The following is a 12,981-nucleotide window of genomic DNA, read 5'->3' as shown; positions in this document are numbered from 1 at the left end:
CCCTCCCCCTTAATCTGGGGGGTGGGGCATTTGGTACCTCCCCCTTCCCCCTCAGTCTAGGGGGGGACATTTGCCCCTTCCCCCGCGATTGAGGGGGACTACCCCCTCCCCCTCCCCCCCGTCAGTGCGGGGGGTGACGAGGTACCTCGCCTCGTCCCCCCCGCTTACCTCACCCCCCTCATATCCCTGGATTAGAACTCTCTATATATATCTACTCATTGTCTAATAATTCTTTGTATATGCACCCGCAAACATTGGTGCATTTATTTGATTTTGAAGACTGTATCGATCATATGCATTTCTGGCTGTGTCAGAATACATATATTGTTAATGAAAAGTTTAAACAATTTGTTAGCGTTTTGCAACGCAACAATATCACTAATGTTTACGATGCGGTAAAAGTGATACGTGAGAGTGACGCGTTTGACGGCAAATCACTCGTAGATTGTGAATTGTTAACATGTGCTGTAAATGATTTACTCTATGATATTTGCAATAAATAAATTACCGTTTTTATTACTAATTTTTATTATTTCTTCCTTCGTCTATTCTTTATAAAACGTATGATGTATATAGTTGGATCTACATTCATTTTGCTAAAGATGTTAAAAATGCTGATGTAGATGAGACGTGATACTCGAGTTAGAGGGAGATGAGACGTGATACTTGAGTTAAACGGAGATGAGAGATGTGAGATTAAAATATATATATTTGGGAGGAGCGTGTGCTATAAAAGAGTTTGCAACCATCCTTGTAACAATCTTGTCACATCTGATAAAGCGAGTTTGGAAGAAAACGCAAGTTTGCGGTCATCCTTGTGACATTTTTTCTGTTATATCTGATAAAAAAAACTTTGTGCTTATGGGTGACTTGATGGACATTTCATCCGATTCGTTCGAGTCGTCCGATTCTTCCGAGTCGCCTGATTCACGCTTGGTGAACATTTCATCCGATTCGTCCGATTCGTTCGAGTTTGCCGAGTCGTCCGATTCGATGGACTTTTCGTCCGAGCATTCTGATTCGGATGTACAATCCTTACACGATAGTGTTCTTGACGGTAATTCTAGTGATTTCAGTGATGTTGTGGAAGCTATTATTCGTACGTTAGATGATGTACAAGTTCGTACATATAATAAAATGAAACGGCTGTGCATTATATTTTTTTATTATAAACCTGGGATTTTTGTTAAACATTGTATATCGTGTTTCATGCGATTACCGGAGGGGTCACAGATTGGGAGTGTTGTGGTGCGCACACATCAAAGTGAAATTTATCAGCAAATCCATGATTTATATGAATGCGGTAGATGTCAGAGACCGCTGTATCAATTAATACCGTGCAATTTTTGTCCGTTTTGTACGAAAGAAGACTAATGCATGAAAAATAAAAACTATTATTGTGTAAGTGTTGCGATAAGATGCAGTGGAGAGAACACTCCGACGCCCTCGGCGGCTCTGTGACTTCTGTGGTGCAGTTTTTGTGAAATCGTGAAATTGGTTTGCCAAAGACTCATACGAGATCGTTAAAACTGTTTTTCGAGATTCGTGATGATATAGACTTTTTATGCGATGTGGTCAATGAAAATACCGATATAGAACTTATGTAATTTGAAGATCCTGTTGTTGCGGAAATGAAGCATCTCCGAAGAAAGAAGCTGCTGAAAAGAGAAAGAAGGATAGACTTTTCAGAAGAGAGAAGAAAGCGACTTGCCTCTCATGCAATTAATACACACATGTGGTAAACAAAGAAGTTCTGCATGATTTGTGTGTGTATTTATCATTTTTATAAAATTTTAAAGATGTTAATAATTATGTTTTTTTCAAAAGTCGCTGTGGTGCGTGCTTCCTCCCTCCCCTTTTTTAATTTTTTATCTTTTATATTATCTATTTTATATTGTATATTTTATATTTTTTATGCTATTCAATTAGAGTTATCTGTATGAATGCCGTGTGGAGCAACAGTTCGCGTCAGCTTTTAATTTTTTTATCAGCTGTGAAGAGTAAGCATTCGTACTAACTCTTATGTCATGCTCATCCCCTACCCTATTTTTTTCACGAAGATGTTACCTAGCCTCCGTTGGAGTTAGCATAAAATATCTGACTGTGGTGCAGTGCAGTAAGAACATTTGTGATTTGTGAAGTGAATAAAAATGTTGCAAATTGCATCATTTATGGAGGCGATATTTGAGACGGGATACCGCCACCTACGGCTATCCGAGTGGGTTCCTTATCGCCGGTACCATCGCCGCGCACTTCAAAGAGTGAAGATAATGGCCCGCGCCCTATTCCAGGCGCTACTGGAGGTCCTGTTTGAAAATGTAAGTAGTTTTTATTATTTTTATACGCTTTTTTAGTTATAATATATTTATATGTTTTTTTTTATCGATTTTCGAAATAGGTGCCTATCCTGTGCCTGGGTCTATAAGCATCGCGCACATGGAGGAGGTGCGCTGGGTGCGGGCTTACAAAAAGAAGTGCACGGAGTGGGAGAATTTGTGGTGCGATGGCCCCCACTCCCGAGAGTTAGACGCAGAGTATCCGAAAATGTACGTCGACATTTTCTGTCTCCGCAGATTGTTCGGAGAGGAGCCTTATCGTAAGTATGCTCAAATTTTAAATATTTATTTTAAAATACTAATAAAAATGTTCATTTTCTTTTCTGTTACAGCCCCTGCTCCCGCTTTTTAGACGCGGAGTACCCGAAAATGTCGACGTACATTTTCTGTCTCTGCAGATTGTTCGGAGAGGAGCCCCTCGTATTGTAAGTATCTCTATATAATACGGTCAAATTTTAGATATTTTTTTAAGGTACTAATAAAAATGTTCATTTTTGTGTTATAGAAGCAGCCGTCGCGCGTTCCCCCTGCCGCTTATTATTTTTAGTTTTTTATATTTTGTAGATTTTAGAGATTTTTCATATTTTATATTTTATATCTTTTTATATCTTTTTATATTTTTCAATTTTATATATATTACATTTTATATCTTTTTTATTATATTTTATATATTAGATTTTAGATTTTTTATATTATATCTTTTTACTTTTAATATTTTATCTTTTAAGTTTTTAAACCGCTCACACACACACACACACACAAAAACACACACACACACACACACGCACGCACACACACGCACACTATATGTATAAAAATACACATTTTTACGATTAAAAAATTTTGTTAATGATAAAATATGTGTATTGTGTTTTGCGCCTTCTTCGTCAATCCCATTCTTCTTCCTCCTCCACTTAGTATTAATTAGATAATATTTAATATATATATATATATATATATATATATATATATATATAATTAAATGTAATAATAATAATAATAATAATATATATATAATAATATAAAAAAAGGCTTAACATTCAAAAATTCTCTGCGTTCTCGCGTACGCCTTAGCCTCCGTCTTATCGCGCTCCCGCTATCCTTTCCCCTCATCCTCATTCTTTCTCTGTCACACTATCTTTCTATTGTGCTTTCCTCCTTTTTCCCGCTACATCATGCTCTCATTGTCCTACGCTATGTACAATGCACATAGCGCTCTCCTTATCCTATCCTATACCGCGCGTCTCCGTCTACCGCGTTGCGAACGCCTATCGCTCCATCTCCGTCTACCGCGTTACGAACGCCTATCGCGCCGTCTCTCTCTATCCATCTGCCTACTCGCGGACCCATCGGTTACGCCGCGGACCTCCATCTCTTCTTCGCAAATTCCTCGCCTATCGACTGCGCCGCGGACCTCTCTCTCCTCTCCGCTGTCCCCTCGCCTACTGACCGCGCCGCGGACCTCTCTCTTCTCTCCGCTGTCCCTTCGTCTACCGGCTGCGTCGCGGACCTCTCCCTCCTCTCCTCTGTCCCCTCGCCTACAAACCGCGCCGCGGACTTCTCCCTCCTCTCCACTGTCCCCTCGTCCACAAACCGCGTTGCGGACCTACAGCTGTGTCGCGGACCTCTCCCCCTCTCCGCGTACCCCTCGTCTACAAACCGCATCGCGGACCTGCGTGACGTCATTCCCCGCGCCCACGGGTCCCCCCCACCTCCGCACCCCTCTCGAGCACCTGGGTTAGAATCGCCTTTAACACACTACTATTACAGCTCGACAAATGTGAATTTCTAAGAAAGGAAGTGACATATCTCGGACACATAATTACGGAAAATTGAATATCACCCGACCCAACCAAATTAAAAGCTGTAAAAAATTTTCCGACGCCAAAAAAGGTCAAGGATGTACAAGCATTTATAGGATTGACCGGATATTATCGGAAATTTATTGAAAATTTTTCCAAAATAGCGAAACCACTTACAAAATTAACCAAGAAAGAAAACAAGTTCGAGTGGACGCAAGCGCAGCAAACCGCCTTTGAAATACTGAAAGAAAAACTAACGACAGCACCAGTACTGAAGTACCCAGATTTTACAAAAGAATTGATAGTGACGACAGATGCATTCGACTATACAATCGGAGCCATATTATCGCAAGGACAGATAGGACAAGACCGATCCGTAGCGTACGCGAGTCTAGTACTAACAAAAGCAGAACAGAATTATAGTACGACAGACAAAGAGTTACTCGCTATAGTATGGGCCGTTAAACATTTTCGACCATATTTATATGGAACCAAATTCACGGTCGTGACGGATCACAAATCGTTAGTGTGGTTATTTAATGTCACTGACCCCGGATCCCGATTGACCCGATGGAGGTTTAAATTAGAAGAATACGATTATGTAATAATACATAAAGCCAGAACAGCGAACAAAAACGCTGACGCGCTGAGTCGACACGTAGCGGATATCAATGCGATTAAAGAGGAAGAGGCACGCGACGCGAGAACAATGCAAGAATATACGGAAGATGAGAAACAAGAGATATTATACGAATACCACGACGCCCCTAGGAGGACATCAAGGAATCGAACGAACAATAAATGGAATTCGACTAATGCATAATTGGAAAGGAATAACAAAAGACGTCGAAAATTATATAGCAAAATGCGAACTATGCCAACGAAATAAACTGTCAAGAAAAAATAAGGCACCGTTAATAATCACGGACACTGCCGCTAAGCCATTCGGAAAATGTGCACTAGATATAGTCGGACCATTAACAACTACAATTACTGGAAACAAATACATCTTAACCTTCCAAGATAATCTAACAAAATTTAGTAAAGCGATATCAATAGCGAACCAAGAAGCCGCAACAATCGCAAGAGAATTACAACGAAAATAATATTCGAGCACGGTATTCCAGAAAAAATACTAACCGACCAAGGAACAAATTTCCTAAGCGAGATGTTTAAAAACACTTGCAAATTGTTAAAAATCGAAAAGATACAAACAACAGCGTATCATCCGGAGAGCAACGGAGCGTTAGAAAGATCACATCGTACACTAGCCGAGTATTTACGACACTATATCAACGCAGATCAAACCGACTGGGACGAATGGATCCCATACGCAATGTTCACGTATAATACTACTCCGCACACAGCGACAGGATTCACACCGTTCGAACTAATTTACGGACACAGAGCAACCCTACCGACAACTCTATCGCAACCGCCAAAACCTACATACACGTACGAAGACTACGCAAGCGAACTGCGAGAAAAATTACGCGCAACGCAATAAGTCGCAAAGGAGCACCTACGCAACGAAAAAATAAAAGCGTAGGAAAATTACGATAAGAAGACACGCGAAACTACATTCAAGGTAGGAGAGAAAGTCCTGCTACACGACGAAACAGTTCGTAGGGGACGATCAATGAAGTTAGATTCCCTATGGCTCGGACTCTATCTAATTACCGAAAAGAATTCGGACATAAACTATACGATAAAAATGGGAAGAAGGACGATACGCGTACACGTAAACCGATTAAAAGCGCGTTCATCGAAAATTAGAATAGTAGACAGCGACGCGCGCAGAGGAAAGTGATAAAGAAGCGAAGAAAAGTAAATATAAATAGAATAAACCTTACCTTAAAAGGGAGCGCCACGACCGTGGCTACGGCCGCGAACGAGACGATAAAGACTTCCGTAATACCGAAAGACACCCCGGTCCCAAAAGTGCCGCCCGCGCCCTGTCCACCAAAACTGATGGAGTGGCACCGAGGTAAACGGCGCGTCCGGAACACGTTCAAAAATCACCTCAGACACTCGAGGCACCACTCGAGGCACGAAAGTACGAGAATAATGGTTTTCCGCGGGCTCTTCGTGAGAAACCAATTCACCGGTGTCACGCACAATCTACTGGTCACACGAAAAATAAATTTCACCTGCATTGGGAGCCATGGAACCTTCTCGACAATGAACAAAAAACCCAACACAAAGCAAAAAGAACCACACAGAAGCGCGAGAAAATGGTAATCAAAACGGACATCTCCGCAATAGATCACCGACAGTAGTTAGCAGGATACATGGCGCAAACGAGAGCGTTATGCTGAACCTCTTATGACAAACCTCTAGAAGCAAAAATGAGAGGAACTTGCAGCCTCTTACTGCAACTGACAGAACAAGAGTACGAAAAATCAGTAACTTTATTAACACGTTTAAGAACGACCTATCAGTTAGCAAAGAAAACAAGAAGAGGACTAGTAGGTGGACTAGGAACCATAGCCAAAACGCTATTCGTCACGATGGACGCCGACGACGAAAAAATAATCAACGAACAATTGAAAATGCTGGAAGGAAATCAACAAATGCTACAGCATGCTCTGAAGAATCAAATTAAGGTGTTAAACGCAATCATTGCACACGTAGAAGAATCAGAAAAAATAATACAGAAAAATGAAGACAAGTTTTTAAATGTGACAGAGAAAATGCGACAAAGCTGGATACAGATGAAAACAGGATTTGGACACAGAGAAGAGATGGACAAACATTTCATCGTATTGAACGCGATCATCAGAAGATTAATTACGGATAATACCGATATCGTAATACATTTAAATAGCGCGAAAAGCGGAATAATAAACATAAGATTACTACCGATCGAAACCATAATAAATAATCTTAAGGAAATCGCGGCACAGATACCGCAAGGAACGTACTTTCCGTTCAACATTGCACCCGAAAATTGGGGAGAGATCGAGAAATTTATAAAAATAAGCGCATACTACGATAGTATAGGGATAATTACGATAGTAAGATTTCCATTAATAATGTACCCTACATACGAGATAATAAAAGCAATCCCTCTACTCGTCCATAAACAAGACGACACATTTATATGTATAGAAGTAAGCCAACCGATAATAGCGATAGACACCGATAGTCGAACGTATTTTACAACCACGGAAAGCGAATTAGAACAATGTATGCAAAACGACAACCAATATGTATGCGAAAGAAGTCATCCGACACACCACATAGACAGCCAAGCGTTATGCGAAGTACAGACATACGTACGAACAGACATATATAAACAGCCGCAACACACGACACATACACGCCAACTCAACGATATGGATAACGCTGAGTGACGCGAACTCGTGGATATACTCCACTAGGAAAAGACAGCCAATAGAAATAACATGTAGTAACGGAGTAACAAAGAAAACCGAAATCAAAAGGTAAGGCGAATAACAATAAAAGAAAAATGTAAATTAGTAACGCCATAACAACATATAATAAAAGCGAGCAAACCCGCCATAACAACATATGTAAATACAAAAATACCCGACTACAACTTAACAAGCATACTAAAAATACAGACAAACAAACCAAAAGACAAGGCAGAAAGCATAAAATTACGAAAGATAATACGAAACCCATCCGAATTAATGAAACTGAGTAACACACTGACCGAGACAGACAGACAGATAAATAAAGATAGTCTACAGATACGAGAACATGTAATATATTCCGCGATATCAGGTATCACAGGAACAATAATTATACTCAGTATTGTAGGTTAACTCACCTAGTAAGAAGAAGGAAGCAAACGAAAAAAGAATAACCGGACAAAATAAGCACAATCCAAATAAGCATACCACGAGTACAAAGAGAAAAAATTTATGACAGACCTTACCAACCCGACACAACACTAAATGACGGAAACAACACATGTTATATTAATAAGACAAAATGTAAAAACATAGACTAAGAAGCGAAAATAAGGTAAAGAAAATTTACCGCTAATAAATTTTCTTTTCTCAAAGGGGGAAGGATGTCGTAACCCGATACACTTACCTGGAAAGAGAAAAGTAAATATATAAAATAAAGAAATAAAAAACTAAAATTAAGCAAGCAAAGCAAAACATTAAAAAGAATTAAATAAGAAAATTAAGTAAGAATTAAATAGAAAGATTAAGAAAGAAAAATAAGACCTAATCAACAAGAAAACAAGTCACGATCAAGCTGAATAAAGCATTACGACACCCGAGCACGGAGCACGTCCCGCACTCTGACCCGGAAAACCTCATCCTTCCGCCCTCGAAATTAAAGCGATATATAAACCGATCGCAAGACCCATCGCGATCGCTTGTAAGAAAATCGCTAGTAAGAGAGCCGCGCGTAAATAGGTTATCTACCTATCGACACGGTTCGTTTACACGACGACCGAATACGTGAGTTAATAGTAGTGTGAGATAAGTGTAACTGTACGACAGAAATATATTCTTTTACTATACAAGTACGGAGTGCGTTCATTTGCTGCCTGAGTTCCAACTTTTTGGGCGAATATCCCGGAAGACCCTATCCTCACGGCACGGGCACAACAGTTGGTAAAATCTTAATACCCCTATAATCCTCTGCCCTCTTTCCCTTCTCCTTTTTCATTATTGGAACAATAATACTCTCTTTCCATTCTTCTGGCCATACCTCTCCCCTCCATACTCTATTACAAAAGCCCCATACCCACCTCTCTAGCTCCACCCCTCCATACTTCCAAACTTCCCCCGGTATTCCGTCTATCCCACTCGCTTTCCCATCCTTTAACCTTCCCAATGCCCTCCTTATTTCATCTCTAAGTATCTCTTTCCCCCTTTCTCCTGCCTGTTCATTACCTCCCATTCCTTTTACCGCCCTAACTTCTACCCCCCTCAGCAATCTCATGAAATATTCTCTCCACTCCTCCATCCCTATACTATCATTGATTCCTCTCCTCATTTTTCTCTCCCTATTTACAATTTCCCACACCTCACTCTCTCTACTCGCCTCCTTAACCTTCTCCCATCTTTCATTCTCTTCTTTCTTCTTCTTTTCGCACAATTTCTTGAATAACCTTCTTTCTCTATACTCCTCCTCTCCCGCCCCTCTGCTTCTCCACATCCTTAGTTTCCTTCTTACCTGCCTTTTTTCCTCCCTACATTCTTCATCCAACCATCCTACTTTTCTTTCTTTCCCTATCTCTTTTCTTTCCTCCACCTATTTCAGCGCTGCTTTTATCCTACCTTCCAACTCTTCCCATTTATCCGCTGTACCCGCACTCTCTCCCTCTAACTCTTCCAGCTCTCTTGAAATTCCTTCCTCCCTTCTGTATCCCATACCCCTCTCAAATCCTTCTTTCCTATCATCCTCCTTTCTACCCTCCTCTTCGTCGTCCAACCCTCCAATTCTACTGGGTGATGTCCCCTATCTTTAAACTCTTAATTTTATCCCTTACCTCCTCGTCCACTATCACGTAGTCAATGGTTGTATTCCCCTTCTCGCCTGTAAAAGTAAACTCCCCTTCTTCGTCTCTTTTTATACACCCATTGTATATGCCCCATCCATTCTCTTCCACCCATTTCACCAGCTTCCTACCCTCATCGTTGATAACATTATCTTTCTATTTTCATTAGCCTTCCTATCCCTTATTCCCCCCCCCTTTTCTTTCACAACCTCCACCCTTTCTCCCTGTTCTAGCATTGAGGCCCCCTCCCCAATGATTATCCTAGGATTTACCTCCCTTTTATCCACTCATTTTTCCGTACTCTTTGCTATCATTTCCACCCTTCTATTCGCGTAAACGCCTATTATCTTCCAACTTTCATCCCTTACAATAATAAATATTTTATTTAATTTTAAATATATTGTTTAAAAGTAACATATTTTATTTAAAATTAATAAAAGACCCAAATAAATTATGTCAGATATTTTCAAGTAAAACTAACTGAATTTTTTCTAATATTTTGTTTCTTATTATACAGGGTGCCTCAAAACGACCATATCACCTCACGGGTGCAGGTAGAGCGGGTTAAATGGAGTAGAAAAGTCCTGTTCCACTTTGCGATTTTCATAATAATTATTAAGAAATTAATTTACAAAGATCGGTAAATCCGGCGCAAAATCAGCCCGCCGCAAAATATATATTTTAATATATTTTTTTCTTTATTGTTTCTGTTTCAAATTGACGACTTAAGTCGCATCCCAGTGAGCATGATTAAGAAAAAGCGTTCTTTAAGGGAGGACATAGGGTTAGATGACTCAAAAAATCGAATTTTTTTTTATTCCATAAATTGTTAGTAAAACTATTCAAGAATATGTTCCCAAAGTGTGAAATAAAAATTTCAATTCGTTCTGATGTTATAAACGGTTAAGTGAGCATCCCTCGTGTGCCGGAGCGCGTGGAATGTAGAAGTCGGGGCGCGTCGGAGCCCCCTGACTCTCAAGGTCACTCAGGTAGTCATTTACGAAGTACATGAGATATATTTGGAAAGTAGGGAAACGTCGATAAATATTCTTTTGTTGAATTTTACAATAGAGACCTCAGGTAAAAGGCATTGACATCGTCTTGACACAGCGGCGGTTTTGACATTAGTTCGGCACCGACCTTTGTAACATATGTTTCAAGTTTGGAAATAAAATGTCAACGTATCCGAGAAACAAGCATGGTTCTTCTTCTCGCAGTAGTAAACCGCGTAAAAAAGTCTTCCAGGGAAATCAGCATTCTAATAATGAATCAAGTAAATGTGGCGAAAATGAAGAAAGTCGCAGTGCAAAAAAACTTTCAAGTGTCATTCGTGAAAATGTGATTGTTAATCCTCTACATTGTTACAGAATTATTGAATTTTTCACCGTATTCACAGCTTTGTCGGATATACTTATTTATCGAAATTGCAAGCAGGATGTTAAATTTACAGAAACTGGAATACGTGGTCTCGGGTTCAAGCTCGTTATCACTTGCAAGTGTGGATCGAAACAAATCCAATCAGGTCCTTACATTAATATAGGATTTGAGATAAATCGCAGAATTGTGTTTGTCATGCGACTCTTAGGAGTTGACAGAGAAGGCATAAATTTATTTTGCAGTTACATGGACATCGGCAGCGGTATATGTGAAAATACTTACAATACTTATAATACAATATACAATCATATCCACGCCGCTGCGAAGAAAGTGTATGAACTTTGCTGTAAGAAAGCTATAGAAGAAGAAAAAAAAGAGAATGAAAAACACGAAAGACCTATTTTGAATATAAAAGTATCGGGTGATGGAACTTGGAAGAAACAAGGATTCAAATCATTATATGGCGTAACAACTCTTATAGCATATTACTGTGGAAAAGTCATTGATGTCGTTATACGGAGTAGTTACTGTCATGCATGTGCAATGTGGACGAACAAGTCGAAAACATCACCAGAGTATCTAGCTTGGCAAGAGGATCATGACGAAGAAACTTGCACAAATACGCATGAAGGATCTGCGGGAAGCATGGAAGTGGAATCTGTTAAAATGATGTTTTCAAGATCAGAGAAATTATATGGAATGAAATACGATAATTATATTGGCGATGGAGATTCGAAAACTTTTGCGGCAGTTGTCAAATTAAATCCTTATGGTGATAAACTGATAGTTGTGAAAAGCGAATGCATAAACCACGTACAGAAAAGAATGGGAACTCGGCTCCGAAACGTCAGGAAAGATAAGAAATTGAGTGGAAAAGGAAAATTGACGGAGACTTTGGTGAAAAAATTAAGCACTTACTATGGTTTAGCGATTAAAAGGAATGTTAATAGCATCGAAGACATGAAGAAGGCAATAATGGCAACTTATTATCATATGATATCGACAGATAACAATCCAAAACATGATAATTGTCCAGCGGGTGTAGGTAGCTGGTGTAAATGGAAACAAGCTGAAGCTCTTGGAACGAGGCCTGAAGCACATCCAACTCCACTGTATCCTGATGTCCAGAAAGAAATTCTTCCGATATATATATGAAGATTTATCGAAAAATGAGTTACTAGAGAGATGTTTAGGTGGGGACACACGGAATGCAAATGAAAGTTTCAACTCGACTGTTTGGCGGTTGGCTCCGAAACACCTACATTCTGGTTTGAAAATAATCAAAGTCGCAACATATTTGGCTGCTTGTTTATTCAATGAAGGAAATACAAGCATTTTATTGGTGATGAACGAGCTGAATATTGTAGTTGGCAACCGCAGCTTCAGTCACGCACAAGAAACGGATAATCGACATATAAAACGACAAAATCGACGCAGCGCCTTAGAAACTAAGGAAGCATGGAAAGCCCGAAAAGAAGAGTTGCAAACTCAAAACGACTTATACGAAGACGAAGAAGGATTGCTATATGGTGCTGGAATCGCTGATTAACCAGTAAGTAAGATTAACCAGTAAGTAAGTAAGTAAGTTAGTAAATTCATTATGCATTATTCAAATGCGTTTTTCTCGAATCGACTTTTTTTGAATTTGTGTACACTCTAGCTCAAAAAGTTTTTAATCAATTGTTTTGAAATTTGACAGATAGTTTCCTCATATAATTGCGCTCTATGTATACCTAAATTCGGAATAATATCATTGTTTAAAGTATTTTTTTATTGCAAAAATAGAATAATGAAATGGCAAGATGTTCTTTTTTAAAACACTTCTAAAAAGTGCAATTTTCAATTTTTTTGCGGAAGTTTGGTATAAATAGAAGAGAGACATGTCCTTAAAGTAAATTTAAAACCCCATTGATTTCAAATAAAAACGGTGGCCTCCAGAGTGTACACAAGCTGCAACATCTGATGGCGACCTTCGATG

At 39.4% G+C, this 12,981-nt stretch overlaps 1 pseudogene; it reads left to right on the top strand.

Annotated features, from left to right (window-relative positions):
• The first annotated feature begins 10,799 nt into the window (after window positions 1-10,799).
• On the top strand, window positions 10,800-12,552 carry LOC140672727 (uncharacterized; annotated as a pseudogene).
• Window positions 12,553-12,981: the final 429 nt, after the last annotated feature.

This window comes from Anoplolepis gracilipes, chromosome 13 (genome assembly GCF_047496725.1).
Source record: "Anoplolepis gracilipes chromosome 13, ASM4749672v1, whole genome shotgun sequence".
Classification (NCBI taxonomy): Eukaryota; Metazoa; Arthropoda; class Insecta; order Hymenoptera; family Formicidae; genus Anoplolepis; species Anoplolepis gracilipes.
The sequence above is the reverse complement of the archived record's forward strand: the minus strand, read 5'-3'. Positions and strand labels throughout refer to the sequence as shown.